A 27,462-nucleotide genomic window follows, 5' to 3' on the forward strand; every position below is an offset into this window, starting at 1 on the left:
CTTCTTGGCATGTTTTCTCTCTCATCATCCCCAAATAATAAGGCTGCAAGGAAAAAGCTGCATGGAGTGAATGGGAACATGCATGTAATAAAGAAAGGCAAATAAGAAAGTCGTTAGCAGAAAATTCATAAGAAATAATATGCCCATCACAGTCAACTGAAATCAAAACACTAGAATGATATTTTACTTTACATCTTTTCAAATCTCAATGAAGAGAAAATGAAGCTGTCGAACATGGCACGTGAGTGAAAAATGTGATCAAGCTAATGTTTCTTTGTTCAGTGTTCTATGAACTAAGTAACAAAATTCTGTACAAGGCAAGCATTCCTTATTTAATTCAATGAAGTGCCACATCAGTTTATCCTACTTTATTTCAATTGTATTCATTCTTGTACTTTCCATCAAGTAAGAAGATAATAGTTAAAGAAATGACCTGAAAATTTGGGCTTCTTAAAGGGGAAAATGGTAATTTCAGGTACATATTTCACATATGGTGCATGTATTTGTATATTTTCTTTCTTTTAAAATGTAATGGGATGGTTGAATTTACTTACTGGGGTGGTTTGAATGATAATATTCCCCACAGGCTCATATATTTGAATACTTGATCACCTGAGAGTATCACTAGTTGAGCAAATTAGGAAGTGTGGCTTTGTTGGAGGAAATGTGTCGCTGGGTATGGGCTTTGAGGTTTCAAAAATCCCATTCCAAATCCAGAGTCTCTTTCTCTTCCTGTTGCCTGAGCTACTTCTCCAGCACCATGTGTGCCTGAGCACCACCCTGCTTCTTAAAAGCCTGATAATAAACTAAATCTTAAAAACTGAAACTGAAGAAAAGAAAAAGAAAAAGGCCTCAGTTAAATGGTCTTAGTCATAAGAGGTGCCATAGTCATGGTATCTCTTCACAATACAATTCAGTCTTTTACTACTTTACTAGTCCCTTTTTTTCTTCAACCCTTTTCCACCATTTTTCCACCATTTCAGCCCTCTAACACTAGATAAGATAGAAAAAGGTATAGAAGGGAAAGTGGGTAACCTTATCATTAGACTTCTTGCTGATTAGGAGCTTTGAGTTTTTTGAGGCAAGTTTGATCTTTACTGTCAAGGTATCTAGTTTCTTCTTGTTGCTGTTTCTTCTTTGCACATGTCTACTTAACAAATTCAAACCAACAGCAATCTACCAACAACCAAGAACTCGCCCTACCCCTTGGGGCTCTAGCATTTTTATACCCTCTAAAGACTCCTTAGAATTTCAAATGTCACACAATCATAGAAGTTATCTGTAGCTGGCAAATCCTAGCCATGCACTAGGCAAATCATAGTCAGCTGCTGTGGGCAATCTGATGTGGCCTCATATTCCACACCTAGAGTTTAAAAGAAAATACATTTTTATAATATTTCCATGTTTTTTTTAAAGAAACCCAAGTTTTAACTGCATTGAACACTAAGACACTTTCACTCTCTAGGTTATGATAATGGTGTACAGAATTTTCAACTAATTCTCATGAATACAAACAGCAGATAATGTAGAACCAAGATGACATCTTGACTTTTCTAATTCCAAATTTAGGCACATAGAACTCTTGAGCATTTCAGCTGTGCTGGTGCAGGCAGCCAGTGACCATTGCATTGGACAGTGCAGCCTGTAAAACAGCTCTCACCCTTTGACTCCAGATCAGATATCTATGATCCTACTTAAGGTTTCCATGTGTGACCTCAAAACAGATATCTCAACTTGCAATTTACATTTCTAATGTAATTTCTAATTTCTAATGTAAATCTCATCTCTGTAGCTCAATCTATGGTTATACAAATGAATCTTAGCACTCATCTAATGTGCAAGTATTGAAGTAATTCTCTGCATTTTTCTTTGTATTATCCACTAAAGTATATCTGTGTTCTGATTACTTCACACCAACACTTGTGGTATCACTGGAGCCAGAGTCACCATCAGACTTCAAGATGGCTAAGATCCCCTTCAGTCAGTTTTCAGTAACTCCTTCTACACAACTACCTTGGCCTCAGTATCTTAAAGCCACTTTGTTAATATATATGAGATCATGACACTTTCTATTTTCTTTCTATTACCAGTGTGGTGGTTTCTTGTTTCAAAGTAACAACTAAAAAGCTTTACATAGCCTTGAATTCATGCATAGCCTGTAAACTTCTATTCCTATAAGCCAATTTACTGTGCTACAGCCTGCTTGGCTTTTGTTGTCTTTTTGAACATTATGTAAGGCCTCTTATTTGTACCTTGGTTGTTGACATAGATGAGTGTTATTTGAACAGTGCCTTCATCTTCTACTTTTTATCCAGTTGTATCATTTTCAATGATGAAAATACATATAATTTAGTATACTCATGATAGATAAAATTGAAGATTTAAAACACAAAACCAGACTAGGAATAATAAAACATGTATGGCTTTTCCAGTAGACTAATAGTTCCAGGTTATATATATATAAAAAAATCACACAGATGGCTAATATTGGTCTCAATCTACAAAGAACACCATGGACAAAACTCAAGAGATTTTCCTAAATTCATGCATTCAGTAAACAGTTTGAAGGAAATGGATGGTATTGACTTGCTATTAACATTTTAGGTTTTTTGCCATTGCTTTGACATGTCTGTTAGCTTCTTTCTCACTGTTCTCATTCTCCAAATCTCTGTCACTTAATCTGATTCATTCTATACAATCTATCTTAATGATGTTATTTGTTCAAGTATTTACAAATGTCATGCTTAGAAATAAATATATATTTTCCCTTGTTCTTAACAAAGTCCATAAGCACATAAAACAATGTTCTCAAAGTCCTTTTTATTTCTTTCATTTCTCACAACTATTTCAGACCTCTTCAACATCAATTAGTGACTGAGGTTCTTTTGATCAAGACTGGAAAAAGCAGCATCCTAATCCAAATTGTGGTGGATTTTCCCTCTGTTTAGAGATTTTCAATATGTCCATTGCTGACATAATAAAAACTCAGCTTTTAAGATTGAACATTGGCCTTTCATCACCTGGTTCTCAATTTTAGTCCTATACCTGACCATCCTTCACTCTGACTTGTAGTTATACATAATGGTGGAAGTGACTGGAATACATGAGTGTGTTTATGTATGTATAAATGCATCAATATGCATATATAACACAAAATTTAAAACATTCTACTTATAAGGAATTCACCATCCTCACTGTCACACAGTCCAGCTGCTATAGCAACTGTCACATACCTATTTCACTTCTTATCTATTGTCACTAAAATGTAAGTTTCATTAGGCAAGAATTATCTCTGTGCTATATTGTGCTTCAAAGAAGAAATAGCATTTATGAAATCACTGGTTATGGTAGTTTTAATAATAGGAAAAGCTAGAGACTATGACCACTAAACAAAAGAAAATGTATAAGATGCAATAATGTACCATCAGAACAAAAAGGCCATCAATATAATTGTTTGAAATTCATAAGAATTAGTTATAATTCATAAGAATTAGGTACAATTAATTTGTGTCATTATTTTGAAATGAATCCTAAGGCATAATTCTGTCTATACCTTAATCAACATTATTTGCATGTACAGTGTCTCTAAAGGATCACTAACATTTTCTATGTAACTGAGCTGGAGAACTTCATACTTTTTTCTTTAGTCTTAGATTGTGTTCAAGATATTTGTATGATAAATAAGATCAACAGGAAAAAGCCCAGGAAACAAATGTAAAAATGTACTTCATGAATGTGGAAAAATATCATCTTTTATAATGACATAGTCTTCTTTTATATGTTAGGTTTGAAAACATTTGTCAGGTCCCCCACAGGACAATGAACCCAGGACATTGTTTTGCTCTCCAAAGGCACATATTCAATGGTATATTTGACTTGGTAATAATCAAACTCTAAGGCACTTTCCAAAGCCAAACAAGCCAGAGAAAGAAAAAGAGAAAGTTTGAAAATTCTGGTTATAAGATGGCTTCACTCTAGGGAAACTTGAGTATCTGTTTCATATTTATAAATTATTTCCTAAAATACAGCTCTTTCTTTTGTTACTGAACAAAGAGTCTAATACAGGAAAAACTTCAGAAGTGCTGAGTAGAAAGCTATTGGCTAAGTCTGTTTGGATTCATGTCTGAGTCTCATGTCTGAGTCTCATGTCTCTGCTGCCACAGCCACCTCAGCTCTTCCCCAGGCCACAGGTACAACTTGGCAAATTGCTTCTTTGGCTGCAGTCCCATGGAGTAAGATCCAATATACTGTCTAAAGTGGATAGGCAGTCAGAATAAACTCTGTGCTTTTGACTTGGCATTTCTCTATATCAGCTTAAGAGAATTGGAGAGTTCTACCATTCTTAAGAAGAGGAAGTGCTGAAAAATATTTGTTAAGAAATCTATTGTATACAATGTCTTATGACTAATATTCATTATTTGATTTAATTAAAATTAAAAAAATGAGTCAGTTGCAATTTACTATCATGCATCTTTCCAAAGCATTTCATACTTTAGCAAAAAGCATGTTCGAAAAGGTCAGAAATGACATACACCCAGGAGGCCACTTTCTTCCCAAAGTAAACCATTCTGTGTGAAAATACACTGGCTCAGTGTTTGTTTCATGGACTGTGCTTGAGGAACAGAAGAACAAAAGGGCCCCTTCAGCAATTGGGATTTTGTCTATACTTGGTTCTACTCTGACCTGAGCTTTTTATGATTTGATCAGAAGGATCACAATAACACACCTATATGCATACAGGTACATCTAGATGTTGATTTATTTTAAAATCACTTTTCCAAGAAAAATGTATTTAATTTTATCCCTAGAAATAACCGACCTTTTATGTTGGTGAACTTTTAACATCCAACTCAAGTCTTTAGAGTACTTTAATGTAGTTGGTCTCTTTATAGCTGTAGAGATTAATACATTCTGCAAAAAATGGTTATGACTTCAAATACAGAAAGAAATGGAGTATTCCATTGACTTCATTTTGTCAGGCAAATACTTATAATTTTTTCTACTAGCTATACTTTCTAGTCTTTTAGGTCTTTTTTTTTTTTTTTCACTTCTACTTTGCATTCTTTTCCTAGTCAAGAATGCAATCTAAAAGTCATTGACCCAAATCATCAAAGTCAGGTGTGGAATGAGCTTTGAAATATAGGTTGTATGAAACCTTTGGCACTTACAAATATCTTTGGCTTCAGTTTTCCTACTGCTAAATGGAAGTTGAGGACAGTTACACATACTGCTGAGGTTTTTGTTTTTTGTTTTTTTGTTTTTTGTTTTCCAATTCAGTGTCTGATTATCTGGGAGTACTACGGAGCCCATAACCCTTCCTGTAGATGTCAGGTTCTAGGACTAGTAACAAAGACTTCCTAACCAATACAAAATGTCCATGATCAATGCCAAGAAACCCCATGCGTAGATATTACCCACAAGGAAAAGAGGTCAAGTTGGCTTCAACACACATGAGTATGTGACCCACAGTAAACAGCCAAATGGATCATTGTGAGGAACTTACAAAGCCACTGGAGAACTAGTAGGACATTCAGTGTTTGTGGCTCTGTGTTTCCTGCACTTCACTTTATAGCCCATAACTCTGTCAACTTTCCATGAGTTCTGTTGGGGCCATTCACAACCAAGACCTGCTACACCAGCAATCCCCTGCCTGCCAATTCTCTTTAAAGCAAACCCCAAAACTGTAAACTGTATCCTATCCCCTGCGATCCATTTTCCAAGCATAACTTTGTCTGCCTTCCAAGAGGCCTGCTGGCACCAGCGACAACCAGGTAAGAGTCCCCAACACCAATACTCTGCCAAGTCCCTTTAAAGCATATCTAACATCAGTAAAATGTACCCTGTTCCCTATGCTTCATTTTTTAACCCCAAAACTCTGCCTGTGTTCTGTGAGACGTGACAGTACCAGGGACAACCAGGTAAAACCCTTTCCCAAGCCCTTGCCTGCCAGGTCTCCTTAAAATACAACAACTACATCCAGGTAAGACCCATCACCAAGCCCTTGTCCATAAAATCCCCTTAAAATGCACACAACAGTCTTAAAGTAAATATTACTTCCTGGACTTCATTTTCTGACCTACAACTTTACTTTGCCTGCTTTTCTGGAGCCCAATCTGGTACTAGAGACTCCAGGCCATTGTGGTCCTAGGAACACCAGAGTCAAGATTAACACCCAAAACTCCAGGGACCATGAAGGCCATAAAATCCCCAGGAGAGACATCCTATTGTACCTGAATATGCAGTAGTTGGAGCATATTCAGAGAAACCACAGAGAAATAACATCAAAATAACAACCAAACAAACAAACTCACCCATGCAACAAGAATAAACTTAGAAATCAGCATCTGAACCTATAATAACTGTAAATCCAAATACCTAAAGGCAAGCATAAGAACACATTCCACAACAGCCAGGGCAATATGGTACCATCAGAGGCCAGATTTCCTATTACAGAAAGCCCTGGGTAATATAACACCAATGAAGAAAAAAAAAAAAAAAAAGCCTTAAACCCAATCTTATGAAGATGAGAAGATGAGGCCTTTAAAGAAGAAATGAGCCGGACGGTGGTAGCGCCTTTAATCCCAGCACTTGGGAGGCAGAGACAGGAGGATTTCTGAGTTCGAGGCCAGCCTGGTCTACAGAGTGAGTTCCAGGACAGCCAGGACTACACAGAGAAACCCTGTCTCGAAAAACAAGAAAACAACAACAACAACAAAAATAAATTAAAAAAAAAAATAAAGAAGAAATGACTAAATCCCTTAAGGAAAGGAAGAAAAATAAAATTAAATAGGTGAAGGAATTGAATAAAACTATGGAAATAGAAGCAATAAAGAAAACAAACAAACAAACAAACAAACAAACAGCAGAAGGAATTCTGGAGATAGAAAAAAAAATTCAATGAAATGAGTATACAACATACCCAAACTTAAGGCTCACAATGAAAGCAGTGATATGAGGAAAGTTTATAGTAGTAAGTACCTTCATGCAAAACAAACAAGCAAACAAACAAAGTAAGATCTCATACTAGTGACTTAACAGCACATCTAAAAGCTCTAAGACAAAAATAAGCAAACACACATTAGAAGAATAGAGGGCAGGAAATAAACACAGGGCAGAAATCAGTAAAAATTAAAACAAAGAGAGCAATACAAAGAATCCATGAAACAAAGAGTTTGTTCTATGAGAAAAAAATCCACAAAATAAACAAACCCTTAGCCAGGCTAACTAAAATACAGAGAGAATATTTAAATTAACAAATCAGAAATTAAAAGAGGTACATAACCACAGATACAACAGAAATCCAAAGAATCATTAGTTTTTACTTCAAAAACTTATTTCCGCAAAATTGGAAAATCTAGATGAAATGAACAACTTTTTTTTTTTTGGATAGATACAAAAATTAAATCAAGAGCAGCTAAACAATCTAAATAGACCTATAATCCTTGAAACAGAAGCACTTGCCAAATTCTCCCAACCAAAAAGGTTCCAGGTTCAGATGGTTTTAGTGTAGAATTCTACCAGACTTCAAGGAAGAGCTAAAACAATAGTTCTCAAATTATTCCACAAAATAGAAACAAACGGGACTCTGTCAAATTTATTTTACGAGGCTACAGTCACCTAATACCTAAACCACAGAAAGCCTCAACAAAGAAACAGAGTTTCCAACCAATTTCCCTTATAAAAATTGAGGCAAAAATAGTCATGGTCAAGTAGGAGAGATGCAGGGAAGGTTCAACATACAAAATCCAGCAACTTAATCCACCATATAAAGAAACTGAAAGAAAAAAGCACTTATTATCTCATTCGATGCTGGAAAAGCCTTTTTATAAAATCTACCATCCCTTCCTATTAAAAACCTTGGAGATATCAGGAATATAAAGCATATACCTAAATACAATAAAGGCAATATACAGCAAGCCAACAGCCAATCTCAAATTAAATGGAGAGAAAATCGATATAACTCCATTAAAATCTAGGAAAAGACAAGGCTATTTACTCTGTATCTATTAAATATAGCAGTTGATGTTTTTGGTAAAGGAGTAAGACATCTAAAGGAGATCAATGAGATATAAATTGGGAAGGAAGAACATAACATATCAATATTTGCAAATGATATGTAGTGATGCTATACAGACAAATAGATAATTTTCTTAATTCCTAATGATGGTTCTATAAGAATTCCTAAATTTATAGTAGTAATTATTAAGCCCTTTATAATGAGGGCTATAATTAGAGCTCTCTGTAATATAAAAGCTGCAATTAGAACTCTGTCAGTCTTCACATGTCACGAATTAATTGCACTGGGATAGAAAGCAGGCATAAAGATTTATAATTTAGAAATATATTCCTTTAGGCCATTAAACCACTAACTAAAGGTTGTAAAAGGAATGAGTGCTTTATTATAGATGCAAGTACAGAAGATAAAATATTGACTGGGTTTATCCATATAAAGCTTTAATGTTAACTTAGACATAAGAATTACAGATTTAGACTTTCAATGAACTTGTGGAGCTAATGACAGATAATAACTGTCTATTTAGATAACTATTCTTAATGGAAATACAGGTAATTAACATCCCTGTTGTAAACTCCTTATTCAATTTATGATTTGAATTTATGTTTGAACTTGTAAACTTTTGAGAGTTGGAATACCATGTGATCATGTGTTTTGGGAAAGTTCTAAAATTAGGAAGGGTGACATTAACTGGAAGCAGAAGAAGGGAGAGAAAGAGAATAGAAGCAAAATAAAAGTTTTATAGAGATGAGGAGCTGAGCAGATGAGGAGCAAAGGACAGAGCAGAATTGAGGAAGCAGAAGGAGAACAGGATAGAAATATACAAAGATGGAGAGCTGAGCAGATGAGAAGAGACTAAAAGAAGTGAGACAAATTAGGTAGATACAGAAGGAGAATTATGTCGGCAGAAAGAGAATAGAGAAAATGTAGGAGAATAGAAGAGAAGAACAATGAAGCAGGAGAGAGAGCAGAACTTGGTAAAATATAATAGGGACTGAAGAGAGAAGATACTAAGAAGAGAAGGAGCTGCAGGAGAGCATAAATCAGTAGGCAGGCTTTTCTCACAATGAGACAGGTTATTTAATTCATTTAGCAATAAAAGTATAGCAGCTTTTTGTTTCTCTATGCAATAAAAGTTGAAGCTTATTTTCATCCAGAATGTGTGAGTTCTTTCTGTGCTGGTACTTGGACTTTTGCTCCAAATGCATATGTAAGTATATGAATGAGTGTGTAAGTATGCAACTATGAGATAAGTGGCCACACCCATCAAGAATACATGAATATATGTGTGTTTTTGTATATTTGATTGTGTGAAAGTTTTTTTCCTTTTGCCAGTGTCGTCCTCTTCTCTTAGATTAATAAAAGTTTATTGCTTCAAATTTCCTTTCTACCTGCTCAGTGAAAGTTGAGATGAGGCCAAGAGAGAAAGAAGTGCTAGCAGTTAATCCTTTACTTAATTCTCTGTTGTTAAGCAACAGATGTTAATTATCTCAGAGGCCTGAAGCTTCCGGCTTCAGAGTAATGTAGAATCAAGACAGGTAAATGTTTTTATAGACAGCAACCTTAATCTCTGCAAGACCAAATCTTGTCCCCACCAATGCTTCACCCCCACTTGGCTCCCTCAGAGAGGATCCAGGCTGGGGCTTAGCTTAGCTTCCAGCTGAGTAGATGACAAGAAATAATCAGCCTGAGGGCTGAAATCAATAAAAAAGAAACAACAGGGAACACTACGAAGAATCAAATATGCAGACTCTGATAACCAAACAACATGCACACTCAACAAAAATGAAAATTACAGACTAATTTCCCTCATAAACATTGATGCAAAAATATTGAATAAAATACTTGAAAACTGAATCCAAGAGCACATCAAAGATATCATCCACCAATGTCAGGTAGGCTTCATCCTAGAGTTACAGAGATGGTTCAATATATTAGAATCAGTAAATATAATTCATTATATAAACAACCCCCCCAAATCTACATGATCATCTACTGAGTTACAGAAGAGGCATATGACAAATTTTATACCCCTTAATGATCAAAGCTCTAGAGAGATTAGAGATAAAAGGACATACCTAAACACAATGAAAGCAAATTACAGCAAGCTCATTGCCAACATTAAATTAAATGGAGAGAAACTTAAAACAATTTAAAACTTAAAATTCAGGAATAAAACAAGATTGTCCACTCTTTCCATTCTATATAGTACTTGACGTTTTAGCTAGAGCAGTAAGACAACTGAAAGAGATTAAGAGGATGCAAATTGGAAAGAAAGAAGTCAAAGTATCTGTTTTGCAAATAATATGTGTACATATGTAGCATTAAAAATATAGCCAGGAAACTTAAGCTGATAACCACTTTTAAGTGAAGTGACTAGGTACATGATTAACACACACCAAAAACAGTGGCCCTTCTATATACAAATGACCTATAGAGAAAACAAAAAAAAAAGCATGTAAACAACACTGTTCACAAAAGTCTCAAATAATATAAAATATCTTGCGGTAACTTCAAGCAAGTGAAAGACTTGTATGATAAACTTGTCAAGTCTTTGAAGAAAGAAATTGAAGAAGATATCAAAAGATGAAAAGATCTCCTATGTTCATGGATATATTCTCAATTATAACCTGCTTGGTTATGAGGAAGAATGCACTGATTAGTAACCTAATACCCTAAAAATATACACAGAAATTGCATACACATACTGAGCCCATGGCTTTTCAGCCTGAGGAGCTGATATGATATGATGGCATTATTTTAGTTGGTATCGTGAGCTTTGTAGATTCTTCTACTCTCTTGTTAGAGTTAGGCAACAAATTTGTAAAATTTGATAAGGCCAATAGTGAATATGAAAGGGGAAGGAGGTAGGAAAAAATGAGTGGGTTGAAACCTATCTAGAAATACACCTACCATCAATATGCCTATGATTTTGTCAAAATGGAAGCCTATTTTGACAGATGCTTCTTTAAAGCATATCTGTTCCAGAGGTCATGCCAGAAACACTTCAGAGGAGGTAGGGAAAAACTTCAGAGATCAATATGCCTAAAAGTTACAGTATTCTACAGTCATGGATATATATATATATATATATATATATATATATATATATATATATATATATATATATGGTTTTTTTCGAGACAGGGTTTCTCTGTGCAGTCCTGGCTGTCCTGGAACTCACTCTGTAGACCAGGCTGGCCTCGAACTCAGAAATCCACCTGTCTCTGCCTCCCAAGTGCTGGGATTAAAGGCGTGAGCCACCACCACCCGGCATGGCTGATTATATTTTAAAACAACATCTCTGAATTTGGGGATTGCACTATATTTCCCTCTTTTTAATATTTCTAACATGATCACAAAGTTAAAAAATTTTTCTAAAAACCTATGAAATCTGTGGTGCCCCCATTTTTCTACACATGTTGGCTGGTAAGAATCATTTCCACTTTCATTTATTATCTCGTGCTACCTGCAAGCTATGTTTGTCTCCAGTCAGTTAAACAGAAACTCACATCCACTGAAATTCAAATACAAACTAAGCTGTCACAAGGCATACTAAATGTGTGAGTTATAGAGACAGCCTGCCTAGGTTGGAATCCCAGCTCTCTCACTTACTGGCAGGTGGTCTTCATAAATTACTTAAACTTCCCTAAGCTTTGTGTGCTAAACCTAAAAAACCCAGCCCACAAGATTCAGCAGATTTTCTCTGCATGTCTTTATGTGAATTTGTACTATCATTCTTGTATATTCTCATTCTGTGCAGACATGTATATTCTCTTTCAGTGCAGCAATCTTGTTTGATCCACAGACTCTTTAAAAAGTATCTACATCAAAGGTGAGAGGGTTTTTAGATAGGCTTCCTCATTATAAAAGGGAAACTAAGAGTTATCTGGAATTTTTTAAATTGACACTGTTTAGCGCTAGGGTGAAAAGAGGATAGTTAGAGGGAGCTAAAGTGTTGTTTTCCATATAATAAGAAAATGTCAGAATCTAAAATTATCAGTCAGACATTCACACACATCCAACATTAGAAAAATCATTGAAATTATCTGGAACATTGAGACAACTTGAAAGAATAACCCCTTCCCCCCACCCCACCCCACCCCCCCACACTCACAATTGGTCCCTTGTTCTCCCTACAGGACTGCAAGGAGGATGAAATTGGAGCCATTTATGGGATTTTGCAATGCATTAAAAAAAAAAAATCAATGGTTATAAACATTTTGAAAACTATTTCCAAATGATTAACCAGACAGCATTTTTAGAAAAAACATTTAATTTTTGCCAGCTCACTGAGGAGAACTTGATGTTTTCCTGCGATTATCTTTTTCAAGGCTCCTGGATTAGAAAACCTTCTATTATTGTGAGCCATGTGAAAGTGTCAGTTGGCTTTGGCACTATGCAAATTTGATCCCAGCTAGGTGTGCTGCCCTAACCGCTATGGTTCCAGGCTTTTGGTATTTTGCACAGCATGATTATTGCTTTGCTTTCTTTTATAATTATATGTTTTCCATATTGTGATTTTAAAGTTTACTGAGTAAAATTATACATAAAACTAAACATCATTCATGCATCCTTCAGGAGAAACAAAAGACAGAATATCAAAGGACTTGGGATTTCTGTGGACCCTAAAAGAGGTAACAATAGAGTCCAAAGCAAAATGCTTTTTGCCTTTTTATAAATGAGAAGCTTAATGTATTGGTACTTATTCAGTGTCCTGGGGCTTTAGCAAGCCTTCCAAATTCTTTATATTTAATTACAGGTACTGGCCATACTTTTCTGATTGGAAAAGAAGTAAAAGACTAGAAGAATAAAAACACCAGGAGATAAACCCATAAGGAATCGCTAAGCAATTTAGGAAGAGTTTTAGGTTATTTGATACTGTCAATCATTTGATTATAATACTTCTAACTCAGAATTGTAATATTATAATTCAGTTCATCTTCCAAAAATAACAACACAAAATACTTGTGAATAAAAAATAGATTTCTCTTTTGAGGCATGTCAATGAGACATCACTGTGTATGTAGTAGTATGTATGTTTAGCTTTATAAGAAGCTAAGCATTTGTTATACACAGAAAATAATTGATGTTATTTTCTAATCTATCTAATCTATTTTATAATCTAGTTATATATTCTTTATATATTTAGATATCATATTTTATATTTGCATAATAATTTGACAATATTTTATATAATATATAATTATCATATCTAATTACATTAATACAATTAGATAAGTTATTTAGATAATATGTATTTAAACCATGAAAATATCTCACAAAGAAATATATATGTATATATTCTAATTCCCTTAATAACTTACTGCCTTAAAATATTTCTTAAATAACTTCCATTTTTAAATTAAAATATTATCTACAGAGGCTAAATACAGCTAGTGTATCCTCAGATTTGCTACTTCCTTTTAAAATACATTGTCGATATTGCAGTTTGAGGGAGGCAGTGTTCCAGCTGTTGTCCTTTCCTAATGTGGGCTCTGGCAGATGTAAAATCTCCTTTTGTTCAATCAGTACTCCTCTCCACCCCCACCCTCAATGCTTCAATCAGATTCCCATGAGATTAGACAAAGGCTCTGAACCAGAAAACTGTGCAGTTGTTATTAAAGCTTTTGCCCTAATGTTAAGGTGCTCTCTACTCACTGAGGCTGAACAGCAGAGTCCTGAAATGACAAGTTAGGCAAGAAGCCTTTAGGCCCACAACAGGCAAGCAGCTTCTTCACTATCCTCTGACATGAGAAATTCCTGCCCATATCTGTCCCTACATGTCCCATCAAGCATAATATTGTTTTAGATCTATACTTACAAATGTTGAAAAATAAATTTTAAAGAAGAAGAATAAAAAAAGGTAAGAAAATAAAGAAGGAATAGAGGAGAGCAAAGAAAAAAACTGGGCAAGGAAGGAAATAGGAGGGAGGAATGGATGGTTTGAAGGAAAGAATGAAAGAGAAAGGAGAAAAGAAGAGGAAAGAAGAAATCAGAGTCAGGCAGGCAGGCAGGCAGGCAGGAAGGAAGGAAGGAAGGAAGGAAGGAAGGAAGGAAGGAAGGAAAGAAGTTTGGGAGATTAAGAAGTGGGTGCAAAGAGAAAAAGCAATTTTTTTTTCATGTTTCTACTAACACTCAGCCTGTTGAGGCAGTGGCCTCTAGTAAGTATTATTTTCAGACCTTGACTTTAGATGCAAGATTTTCATGGCTATAGCAACAGTTCTCATCTTGTGGGTTGCCACCCCTTTTGAGGTCACATATCAATTTTCTTGCAAATCAGATATTTACATTAAAATTCATAACATCAGCAAAATTGCAGAAATGAAGTAGCAACAAGATAATTTTAGGGTTGGCTGTCACTGGAACATTATAAAAGTTGAGAACCACTGGCCTATAGCCTTTACATCTGATGTCTCAACTTCCCAAATAATCATTTAGGTAGTGTAAGTTGTAAGGTTTGAATTTCTGAATGTTTTCCTAACTCACACTGGCTGGGAATAATTTTGGAACACGTCCAGTTTCTTTCTATTTTATTTTTTTTGTTTTTGTTTTGTTCTATTTGTTTTTATCCTCTATGAAGCAGGACAGTAAAAGTAATATACAAAGTCATTAGGAGAAATCAATAAAATTATGTCGGTATAACATATGGCAACTTGATTTTTGAAAAAAAAAAGCCAAAAGTATACAATGGAAAAAAAAGCATTTTCAACAAATGCTGCTTGTCTAATAGATGTTGAAAAGTAGAAGAATGCAAATAGATCCATATTTATCACCTTGCAAAAAACTCAATTCCAAGTGGAACAAGGATCTCAACATAAAAACGGTTACACTAAATCTCAGAGAAGAGAAAGTAGAAAGTAACTTTGAATGTATTGGTACAGAAGACAAGTTCCTGAACAGAACACCAATGGCTTAGGCTCTAAGATCAACAACTGATTAATGGGACCTCATGAAACTGCAAAGTTTTTGTAAGGCAAAGGACACTATCAATAGGACAAAATGGCAGTCTAAAGATTAGGAATGGATCTTCACCAACCTTACATGTGACAGAGGACTAATATCCAAAATTTACAAAAACTCTAGTAGTTAAACACCAACAACCTAAATAACCCAACCCAATTAAAATATGGGGTACAGAGCTAAGCAGAAAATTCCCAGTAAAGAAATCTTGAATTGCCAAGAAACACTTGAACATGTTGGCTACTTCATTACTGCAATTTTGCTGATGTTATGAATTTTAATGTATATATCTGATTTGCAAGATATTTGTTATGTGACCCCAAAAGGGGTGGCAACCCACAAGATGAGAACTGTTGCTGTAGCCACATAAAAGTTGCATCTAAAGTCAAGGTCTGAAAACATGTTCAACATTCCTCATCATCAAGAAAATGCAAATAAAACAATTATGAAGTTCCATCTTACACCCATCAGAGTGGCTAAGATCAAAGACTCAAGAGAGATCACAGGCTGGCAAAAATGTGGAGCAAGGGGAACACTCCTCAATTGCTGGTGGCAATGCAAACTGGTACAACCACTTTGGAAATCAATTTGGTGGTTTCTCAGAAAACTGGGACTAGTTGTATTTCAAGACCCAGCTATACAATTCCTGGGTATATACCCAAAATATGCTCCAACATCCCATAAAGACAGTTGTTCAACTGTGATCATAGCAGCTTCATTCATAATAGCCAGAAACTGGATACAACCTAGATGTCCCTCAACTGAAGAACAGATAAAGAAAATGTGGTACATTTATACAATAGAATAATATTCAGCTATTAAAAACAAAGACACCACGAATTTTGCAGGCAAATGGATAGAACTTAAGAATATTATCCTGAGTCCTGTAACTCAAACCCCACATACATGGTATGTACTAACTTGCAAGTGAATGTGTAGAGTGAAAAAATTATAAAGACCATTTTATGAAATATGTGGACTTTTTCTTTGCCGTTAGACCTGGGCAGAAAAATGCAAGTTCCAGAAAGTGGAACTGAATGTAAGATTTTCACTACCCCAGGACACATTCCAGGTGAAGGACATTGCCCCTGAATCAGAGGACACTTGCTGGATTACATTCCTCAACATCAGGCAGCAGGCCCACCTGTGGGTGTGTGTTGGGGGGGGTGCGAAGCAGGAAGACACATTCCTGACCATAAAAAATACAAGCCATTTAGGTGGGTCTGTGACTGGAGGCAGTGAGAAATATTTTGTAATGACGGTATAGGGGACAGTGATATGGAAAAACCACATTTTTGAGAAGAATGAGTGTGCAGAGTGATTTTCACATGACTCTAGATCATTTGGGTTAGATTCCTCTGAAATGTTCCACTGTTCTTGATTACCCCTCTCTCCCTTGGTCTTCCCAGTGGTATGTTCAAAATTTGCAAAACAACCAATCATGTATAACCGCGAGAAAATGCAACCATTCATGTGTAACCGCATGAAAATGCCTTCCTTTCCCCACTCCATACTATAAAAGACCCCTTAGCCCTGCCACTCGAGGCCAAACCTTGCTCTTCAGAGAGAGAGCTTGTGGTTTGACCGCCGGCCAATTTCCCTAATAAAGCCTCTGCTGATTGCATCCAGGTATGGTTTCTTGTGATCTTTGGGTGGTCGTGATTTCCTGAGACTTGAGGAAGGGTCTCCCGAGTATGGGGGTCTTCAAATGAACTTTAGCCATAAAATACAAGATACTCATGCTACACTCCACAGACCAAAAAAGCTAAACTAGAAGGAAGGCTCAAGTAAGGATGTTTGAATCTTAGTTAGAATGGGGAAAAATAGTCATACTATTTTTTTTTTAATAGGCAAACTGAGGGAGAAAATGGGGTAGCCAAAGGGGTAGGGAGGGGAATGGGGGGGGGTCAAGATGAGGTATGTGGAAGGACAGGAAATATGACCAGATGGCTATGAGAATGAATGAAAATATGCAACTTATGGGGGTGGGGAGGTGGGGGGGGGGCATCTCTAGGACAAGACAGAGACCTGGGATAAGTCAGGTGTCCAAAATTCAATTAGCGTAACCTTAGCTGTGATGCCCAGCATTGGAGATATGAAACATGAAGTTCCCACCTCCTGTAGCCAGGCAGGAACCGCAGTAGAGACATAGGGATGCCAACTATCCATAAGACTTTCAACCTCAAATTTATCCTGTAGATAAGTAGATATTTCTTGTAGAAGAAATGCAGGGAAGGGGGATGGAGCAGAGATTAGAGGAATGGCCAACCAATAACCAACCCATCTTGAGATCCATCCTGAGGGGTTGTAGCTTGCAGGTGAGCATGAGTCCTGTTGGGCTGTATTGTGGTTCCCACATCTGCCATGCTTCAGGGAGACAGAAGCGAGGGAATTTGACTGAGTTCACTCCATGTGGCCCGGGGTAGACACTGGGCTGTGAGAAGCCACAGGGCTCTGCCCAGGCATGGGGATGTCTCAGCCTGAAGTCCTGTGGGAGCAGAGCTCTTGAATGGGGCTTTCTGGGCTAAAGCTGCTGACCTGGAGGCTGGTGGTTTCTGTCCTTGGGCTCCCAGACACCTCTTGGAGCCACAGAAGAACTGAGATGTAGTGGGCACATGGGCTGGACAGGCCTGCAGCCGAGAAGGGCAAGAGGGAGAAACTCTGGCAGTGGTCCATGGGGTAAGACTCTTGTCTGGGTCGACTAGCTTGCTTGAGTTAGCAGGCCTCTGTGGAGGGAATGAAGAGAGGTCCTCCAGGGGAGATTAGGTGATGGCTCGATAGTTGAAGACCTTCTCCACAATCCTTCATGGCAGGCCCCAAAGATATGAGAAAGTCCATGGTTTTAAAAGGTTTATTGTCATAGTGGAAAGTGGATGAAGCTGTACCCCAGTACCCCCAGGGCAGGCCTTTGGTTAAATATCATTTTTAAGGAGTATGGTCTGGGAAGGGATGCTTAATTGGCTATATTCTTTGGCCTTTAGGTATCTCATAAATATGGAGAACCAATGAAGTTTTATTATTTATTATTATTATTTATTATGGACAAACTCCCAGAGTTCACCTTACCACTATGGTTCATTTAGCTTCTATCCTTAGTTATTTATGTTACTGGTGATTGTGTCATGCTTTCTCTCACTTTTAGGTTTTGGTCTCTATATGTTGGATTCTTGGGGACTTTCTGCATTATGGTTAATTTTATGTCTTTTCCTGAGAAAATTATGTTGAAACTTGCTATCTCTTCTGCTTTTAGAAAAATAACTGTATCTAGCCACTATTTGGAAGTCTTCCTTTTGCCCTGGAGATTGTGTTAAACTCAGATTAGCAAAAGCTAGAACTTTTTAAATGAGGTCAAGACTCCAGAAATCTTCTTGGGGTATCTGTGACTAAGCAAACTCAAACAGTATAATTGGTACAGGATAAACAGAGGCAACGGATGAACTCTGATTGCCCAGGAGAGTTACTTACAGATTTAGGCATCTTGTTACAATATGCTTAGAGTTCATTGAAACTATGGTTTAAAGAGAGAAGTTATATAAAGTTAAACCCCTGGAGGGATAAAACTCAGTAAATAAGATAAATTTACCAAAATAAATGTTTCTTACTTTATAGGGTAGATGATGAAACAACATAGTAAAAGGGGTTGGTATTAGTATTTGCTATTTATAAAAATAGTGGTTCAAATCTTTTTTGTTTGTCTGGAGTGCTTTAAAAGTTGCAAATACTATCAGCCTAAGAGCAAGCTGTCATATAATAAATGTATTTGCGTTGAAGGAGATAGTCTTTAGATTCTTTGAATTGGAGTTATAGGGCTAATAATAAAAATGAAATCTGTTCTATTTATACTTTCTAATTGTGACTGAACTTGTAACTCCATACATGTAATGAAAATCAAATACATGTCCAATGACAAATCTATGTAATCTATAGTTCTTAAGTAATCATTAGTCTGTCTTTGTTCTGTGAAACCTGTATAAATAAAGAAGTAATTTGATTGGTAGTCAGTCACAGCTGCCATATTCCCTGATCACCATACCCAACTCACTCCTTCCTGACTTCTTATCTTTTCAGGGTCCACCATGTCACCAACCAAGGAAGGCTCCCTGCATTCAGCTCTGAAGAGTCTTTGGGTGGTGCTTAGCAACTTTGGTTATATGCATATATTCAGTAAAACAACCTTTCTACATTTTTGAATACTGGTAATATTCTATCTAATAGAGTTAGAACTTTCTGAAAGCAAAGAGCAAGTATCTATGACAACTTTTTGACATAAAAATTAAGGGAAAAACTCAATTTCTTCACTTTTTTTGCATATTTCAGTGTTTTCTGTTTCTCATGGAGAGGTCAACATAGGGGGAAAAAAGGATTAAAAATTTTATAAAAGAAAAAGATCTGAGTAAGTCATTCTGCCATTGTAAAATGGTGGCTTTAATCTCATCTATTTTTGATTTCATCAGAGCCATCATAACCCTCACCCCCAAATGATTAGCATTATGTCCTAAAGCTGGTAAAGGTATTGGTATACTAGAAAATATTATGTTGTAGGTACAAAAACCTGCTTACTTAAGGGCAAATATGGTTTGAATATGGTTCTGAGGTATACTGTGGACACAAGGCACAGAGCATATGAAATGAATCAGAGATATAATAATACCTGTGTGAAGGGAAAAAAAGCCTCAACCAGTTTACTATATATTCTTTCTCTTGGGAATATACTCTTTACCAAACAGCCACAGATTTAGTTCATTATTTATTGCACATCCTCTGCTTAGCTCCCACCTTTGCATAGAACAAATAATAGCATCCTTCTTCCTAACAGGAAAAAAATAGTCCCACACATTCAAATTAGGGAGTACAGATATATCAGCTCATTGATAGAAATTCTTCCACTAAATAATGGAGCTAATAACTACTCATTGAATCTAAGCCCAGGAAGCTGCAGGGGAAAATTTTCTTTTTCTATACTAAAGCTGTAAAATATCTTGACAGGTATTTAATTCCTTATGCTACAACTATCCTCATCTATCTCCCTGTAACACCAACAAATTAAATATCAGTTCCTGTTGCATCAACTGTTCTCTACTGCTCTGCAAGAGAAGTGCCTGGCTTCCTCCTACATGTATACACCCTGACAGTACCCTTCCTAGTAAACACAAACTGCCATTCTATCCCTAGTCCCAGTTATCAAACAAGAGTGGGCACAGGGAGGAGTGGAATTCATAAGGCAGAAGCTACTTTTATATTCACAGGAGACTAGCAACTCAATATGAGATGTCTTTTTTTCTGTTATTTGTTTTTTTTTCCCTGTTATTTGGAAGATTCAACAACAACAGCAACAACAATAATTGTTGGCATAAGAAGCAGTTTTACAGTAAACCTCTGAATCCAGCCATGATTTCATCTCTGGGCGACAGAGACCCTCTTGCTTTTGTTGTCATGGCAACCACCACATACTTCTGTCTTATACCTCACCTATGCAGGTCATTACCTGACATCTATGTTACAGCCCAAATAAAAGACAGAGGACCTAATCTCTGGCCCTCTTGTCCTCTTTTTCTCTTCTTCTCCTAACTACCGCCATTCAATAAAAATCAAACAAACAAACAAAAAACCAAAAAAACCCCAAAAAAACTCTTCTCATGCGGATGATCTGTCTGGAAATGAGCCTCATTCTAAATAATAATAGTAATAATAACAAGACACTGTGGAAACAAATAAACATATGTGACTCAAGTCAACACTTTGATCTATCTGCTTATAGAAAGGAGAATGGGGATGAGAGTGAAAGTATTTTACATTGAGGAATGAGGGGAAATGCATGCCTCTATAAGGATTGTTGTGTTTTATAAAAATAGAAAGAGGTAAGGATATGGTGAGATGGAAAGGGGTGCCTCTGTGGGCCCCTGCTGAGGCATATCTGACCCCTAAGGTACCAGCTATATGATGAGTATAGTATAGAGTAGAGTTTAGGACATGGATGGAGGAATTGGACGTAAGGAGGAGAGACAGTGTGGGGAAACGGGAAGGGGGAGAGGCAGAGGAAGAGGAAAGGCAGTCCAGGAACACATGGGGGGAGGGGAAAGTGGAGATTGGGGAAAGGGGTCAGGGAGAGAAGAGACAGAGAGAGTGAGAGTGTAAGAGAGCAAGGATGGGGCAAACAGCCTCTTTTATATTAAGCCAGGCATATTTGGCTGTTGCTAGGTAACTGTGGGGTGGAGCCTAGAAAGAATATTAACATCGCCCTCTGTCCTGAAGTGTTCAGCCCTTGAGCTGGACTGCCCTTCTGCCAGAGGCTCTTTCCTATATGATCCAGACATTTGGGTTACCTACTCCTTCTCTTCTTTTTTATCTTTGTTTTCCTGGCTGCTGTGCTACTGTTTCCCTCTCTGCCTTTCCTTTGCCCTCCCCCTCTTCCCACATGATTCAGGGTCATGACCACTCTCTCAGTGCGTCTGGCTCTGACTGTGCTCCCACATTTCTGTAAGAAACTTTCTCCCATATCTAGGTGCAGTCCTGTCCTTTCATTTCTATTTGATTTCTTTTTTTTTCTTCATTCAAAACCAAAAGAAATCAATCATATGTTCATAGTGTTTACTCTCTCCTCCCACTCTATGTGGTTGGGTGTTGGGGAAAAGGGACTCACCTCAATGCTCTGAAACCTTACCCTAGTGTGGAGTGTGGATGTATTAGTTTAAATTTCAGCTTAAGGTCTGAGATTTTCAACTTATTGGCTTCACAGCCTGAAAGAATCCTGTCTTATTCTCAGAAACTATTAAAAGAAACATGCATATTTTCCATTCTGATTACTAATTACACTGATTTTTTTTTTTTTTCTAATTGAAAGGCTATGGCTTGGGATGAGGGGGAGAGTTCATGAAGAAATAAAAAACAGTTCAGAGTACAGTGCTCCTAGACTTTCGTTGGTTTATTTGCAACAAAATGAAAGACTATTTAGCCTGACACTGGGTGTTGCTTTCCTGTTTTTATGAACATCCTGGCTGTCACAATGGGATGCCTAATCAAGATGTGCAATGCAAATTTGCTAGACTAGATATCCTTAGTCCTTTGTACTTTGGTTATACCAAGAAAAACATTTGTGATGAATGAGAGATTTAGTCAACCTCCAGATGTTCCCTTGACACTGCAAATATCAGCAAGCACCTGGTCCATAGCTACAGCTTGTTCTCCATGTCCTTGCTGGTTGCTATGCACACAATCTGTTCTGCAGCTAAACTAATCAATTGCATGACCCTGTTCTTTTGTTCTCTGCAAATGTTCATGATACTGAAACTATGTGATACAATATAAAAAGGAGGAAAAAATTTTGACTCTTTCTGCACATTTTGTTATTATCCTACACCAGACATGATGTCACTCAAAATCCTACATGTACTAGTGTTTGGGGTTTCACAAGAAAGATGTGAGGACACAAGGCTGGTGCTACACAATTACTGGTGTAAAATCTTAGATCAGTGAATTTAATTATCAAGTGTAAAATCATACTGTTGGTGTTAGCATTCTGTCTAAACTCCACCCCCACGGTTACATGGCTACAGCCAGGTATGCTTCTCCCCTACAGTTACCTTGCAACAGCCAGGGTGGCCTGGCCTACTATAAAAGGGGCTGCTTGCTTCCTTCTGTCTCTCTTGCTCACTCTGCATTCTTTCTCTCTTGATCCCTCTGTCCTTTCATCCCTTCCCCCTTTTCTCCTCTCTCCAAGTGTTCATGGCTGACCTCTACTTCTCTCTCTCTCTCTCTCTCTCTCTCTCTCTCTCTCTCTCTCTCTCTCTCTCTCTCCCCCTCTGCCTCTACTACCTTCTTAACTCCTCTCCCATGCCCTGAATAAAATAAACTCTATTCTATACTATACTGGTATGTGGCTGATTCCTCAGGGGAAGAGATGCCTCAGCATGGGCCCCCTGAGACATCCCTTTTCCCCATACCTCAACACACACCTCCACAGAACACATTCTCATTTTCTTTATCTTTTTATAAACGTATCAGTTTGTAAGTGATAGAATTAAAAATACAGCCATCTGAAGTAATACTTTTTCTGGCTATGATTTCTCATTACTGTCTTCTGGGATTATATACGCTAAAATGGAGAGTTATTGATGAAAATTAATTTACCAATGTTAATAATTCACTAAGAGAAACCAAGTCTTTCAGATATGTTTAGATTGTAGATCAGCAATTTAAAGTTGCATTAATCTTACTTATATTCGTAAATTGAAAAACATGTATAAATTATTATAGAAAAAATGTTTGCACAAAACTAATTGTTAGGTCTTTGAAACCCAGAACAAAAAACTGAGATGACTATTAACATATCAAAGAGGACACTGCATAGTTTCCCCAGAATTACACAGAGCCTGTGGCTTCTCCCAGCACTACTTACCTTACCCCAATAACCGGTCCAACTAGAGACCCATCCTATGAAGAAGCACCAATTCCTACCCTATTAATAATACTCTGTTATGCTTGCCAACAGGAGTCTAGCATGGCTGTCCTCTAAGAGGCTCCACCTAGCAGCTGACTCAGATACAGACATCGACAGCAAAAGAGTGAATGGAGCTTGAGGACTCTTCTGGAAGAACTGGGGGAAGGATAAGAACTCCACAAAAGACCAACAGAGTCAATTAATCTGGACCCTTCGAGTTCTCAAAGACTGAACCACCATCCACAGAACACACACTAGCTGGAGCTAGGCCTCCCTGTTCATAGGTAGTAGATGTGCAGCTTGGCCTTCATGTGGGTCCTGAACTACTAGAACAGGGGTTATTGGAAAATTTGTTGCCCGTATATGGTATATGCTCTACTAGCTTGGCTGCTCTGTCTGGCCTAAGTGGGGAGGAAGTGCTTAGCCTGGCAGACTTGAAGTGCAGGAAGGAAGGAGAGAGAGGCAAGAACAAGCTCATTAGGAGAGCAGGTGGGTGGTGGATAGCTGAGTAAGCAGCTTGAGCAGGTGCCTTCCCTTTGACTTCCTCCTTGATGTTTCTCTAAAGTAACTTACATTTTGTAGGTTTGCATTTTTTGTTTTTTTTTGTGCTGTGTTATGGATTCCAAGTAAGTGACAATAACTTGGTTTTTTTTTTTTTTTAATTCTACCAAAGAACTCGTGCAGCTTTTTATACAAGTATAATTTTTTCTCTTGTTTTGATTTTACTTCTGAGAATTGATGGCAAACCCTTGACATTTTACAGCATTAAAAGCAAAATTATTTTTCTTTGAGATGAGGTAAGCCAATTAAGAGGCACTAAGGGTAGTATTACATCATGAGAGATATCACAGAGTGTGATGTCATGAGGGTCAGCACAGTTGTAGAGTGAAAAATTATAAAGACCATTTTATGAAATATATACAGGCTTTTTATTTACCCTAGACCTGAGCAAAAGAATAAAAGTTCCAGAAAGCGGAACTGGATGTAAGATTTCAGGCCTTCATTGCCCCGGGATACATTCTGGGTGGAGGATATTATCCCTGAATCAGAGGACACTTGCTGGATTAATGTTCCTCAAGCCTCAGGGAAGAAAACCCACCTGTGGAAGACACATTCCTGACACAAAAAGATGCAAGTCATCTAGGTGGGACTGTGGCTGGAGCAAGTGAGAAATAGTTAATCTGAAATAGTTGGCAAATGACAGAGTAGGGCACAGTGACATGGTAAAACTACATTCTTGAGAAGAATGAGTGTGCAGAGTGATTTTCACATGACTCTAAATCATTTAGGGTGGGTTCCTCTGAAATGTTCCACTATTTTTATGTTATGTATCCTTGACAACCCCTCACCCCCCCTTCCCACTCCCCTGGTTTGTGGTTTCTCCCTTTAAAAACCCTCCTCAGACTGACTGGCTTTGTCAATTGAACTCCTGCGAGAGTGAACTGAATTAACCTTGGCTAGCCAACTCTCTCCCTAATAAACCTCTGCTGATTGCATCCAGGTATGGTGTCCTGCGAGTTTGTGGGTAGCCATGACTTCCCGAAACTTGAGTAAGGGTCTCCTGAGTTTGAGGGTCTTCACAATGACTACACAGTGTCCTAGTCTGAAGACTTGTCCTCACACTGTACCTTCCAGGCCTTAACCTCTTCATCGGAGAATCAAATGAACAGGGCTGCACTAGTACTAAAATTCCTCCATGGTGCTACAACCTATAAAAACACTCCAAGAAAACATTTAGTAACCTTGTTTTGTATGTTTCCAATTCTTAGTGAGTTTATTTTAAGAAATGTCACTGATAAGCAAAATATATTAATATAGAAATTAATATGGTACATTTAAATGAAAAATGATATTATTTTGAGGTAATCACTAAATATATACATGTTCAAAAGTAAAATTTTCAGGGGAAATAAGAAAAATTAATGTTGATATTCTTTAAGGGAGACAGATGTTCTACAGTAAACCATCATTTAAAAAAGAACAATTAATTGCAGCCAGTTGCTGTGCCTCAAATATCTGTGATTTGAACCTAAGACTCCTGGTTTCTCAAAGAGCAAAACAAACAAACAGAGGTCTTCAAATTTATAGATTTTGAATTTTCATGACATTCATTGTTCTCTCCCCAACATCATAACTGGAACACACACAGCCTCAAATTCAATAACCAGGAGTAAACATGTTAACAGAGGAAATTCCTTTGGATGACTGAAGTGGCTTGGGTTTCAGAAAACTAAAACTTAACTGTCTGAGACAGGTCAGAAAGCAAGTGTGTCAGACTTCCAGGGCAGTCCAGTGTCTCAGGGAGATGCTTAGCCTGTCATTAACTATCTATAATGCCTCTAATCCCACCTACACCCAGTCTTTTATAAAAAAATGAATAAATGAACAAACCAACCAACAAACCCAAATCTAATGAAAACTGGACACAACATGGAGCATCAGATCCTCAGTGTTCCCATATTAGCACTGCAATCTATGTCTTCCCCTGGGACATTTAGAGAGAGTCTGAGAGCTGACACTCAGCAAAATGGTGAAGCTTTGTGTGATGTGTGATGCTCCCTCTATCCCAGGACCAGCAATCCAATCTTCAAGCACTCTTTTTGTCTCTTAACCAATTCAAATGTCTTTAAATCAATTCACTTGAAATTTGCAATGCAGCATATATTTATACATACAGCCAAGAACTTCGATGTCTTTAGGGATTTTAATTGATCCAATGACTTACCATAATGAGATAAAACACCATTAAGTTACAGAGATTATTTAAGATATCAGAATTTCACATTGCGAGATCCCTGAAGTCATATCACCAATTAAATCTATAAATGAACTTTGTATCATTTCTTTCAATTGCTGGGGAATTTTAGACAAGGACTATTAGAATTTAGGAAGTTAGGAACAGAAACCGTTTGCTCATTAGCTGCTTATAAGACATTTCTGGCCGTGCATGCTGTCTGATGCATGTAAGTCTTGCACTTGGAAAGCTGCAACAGGTGGCTACAAAGTGAGATTTTATATCTAATTTTATTAAAGGAAAAAAAGATAAAGTAAAAGGCTCGGCAGACATATATTGAGTTGGTGACCATGCAAATCCATAAGAGAACACTATGAAATTGATCTTAGAAAAAAAAAAAAAAAGAAAGGTAAATAGACACAAAATGTACTGGAAGAGCAAAAAAACACTGAAACTAAGCTGCCAAGTGGAAGAATAATTCAATCATCTTAGATTCCTCACTATCTTTTAAGTTGGCTTGATATATGTAAAAGGCAGGTGTTGCCAAGGAAAGAATGTGAAATCCTGCCAGAAGCATCCATAAGTTAGACATTAAGAGGGCATTTCAAACAGCACAAAAGTGCTCAGAGATTCAGATCTGTTGCAACACAGCTTCACAATCACTGGACATTCCAAGAGCAGGAACCAGGCCACTTTTGGCTAGGAAAATGCTTATATTTTCATCTGCCTTTGCAGAGTCAAAATTGACTTTGCTGGAGATGGACCAATTCCATGGCATCTAGACCAGCTGTTTCATCCAAACTGCCTCTCTGGCTGTAGTTCTGGACAAAATCCACAGTAGATACAAGGCTCAGTCACTGTGTCCAGAGGCCTTGATGATTACAGGTGCCCTGCTACTACAAAGACATGACAACAACTTGATCAACAGAGGTCATAATGCAATCGTCTCCAAGGAATAATTACATCAATTAGTTATGCAGCATCTTGGCAAATCCACAAGATGAGTTATGTTTGTACCAAGTGATATTACAGATTCAAATTGTTAGGGTAATATTTTTTTTCTTTATTTTTTCAAGAAATGCTTTCATCTGCATTAACTAAACTATGTTCCACTAAATAGTGGTTCTAGTTGGAAATAAAAACAGTTTCTATGACTAAATAAGCTTGGCTTAAGGCAGTTGTGTGTGTGTGTGTGTGTGTGTGTGTAATTTTATATAAATTTTAAAATTATATATATTTATATCTTATCTATCATCTATCTATCTATCTATCTATCTATCTATCTATCTATCTATCCTATCTCTCTCTCTCTCT

The sequence above is a fragment of the Arvicanthis niloticus genome, chromosome 7, assembly GCF_011762505.2.
Source record: "Arvicanthis niloticus isolate mArvNil1 chromosome 7, mArvNil1.pat.X, whole genome shotgun sequence".
NCBI classification, from domain to species: domain Eukaryota; kingdom Metazoa; phylum Chordata; class Mammalia; order Rodentia; family Muridae; genus Arvicanthis; species Arvicanthis niloticus.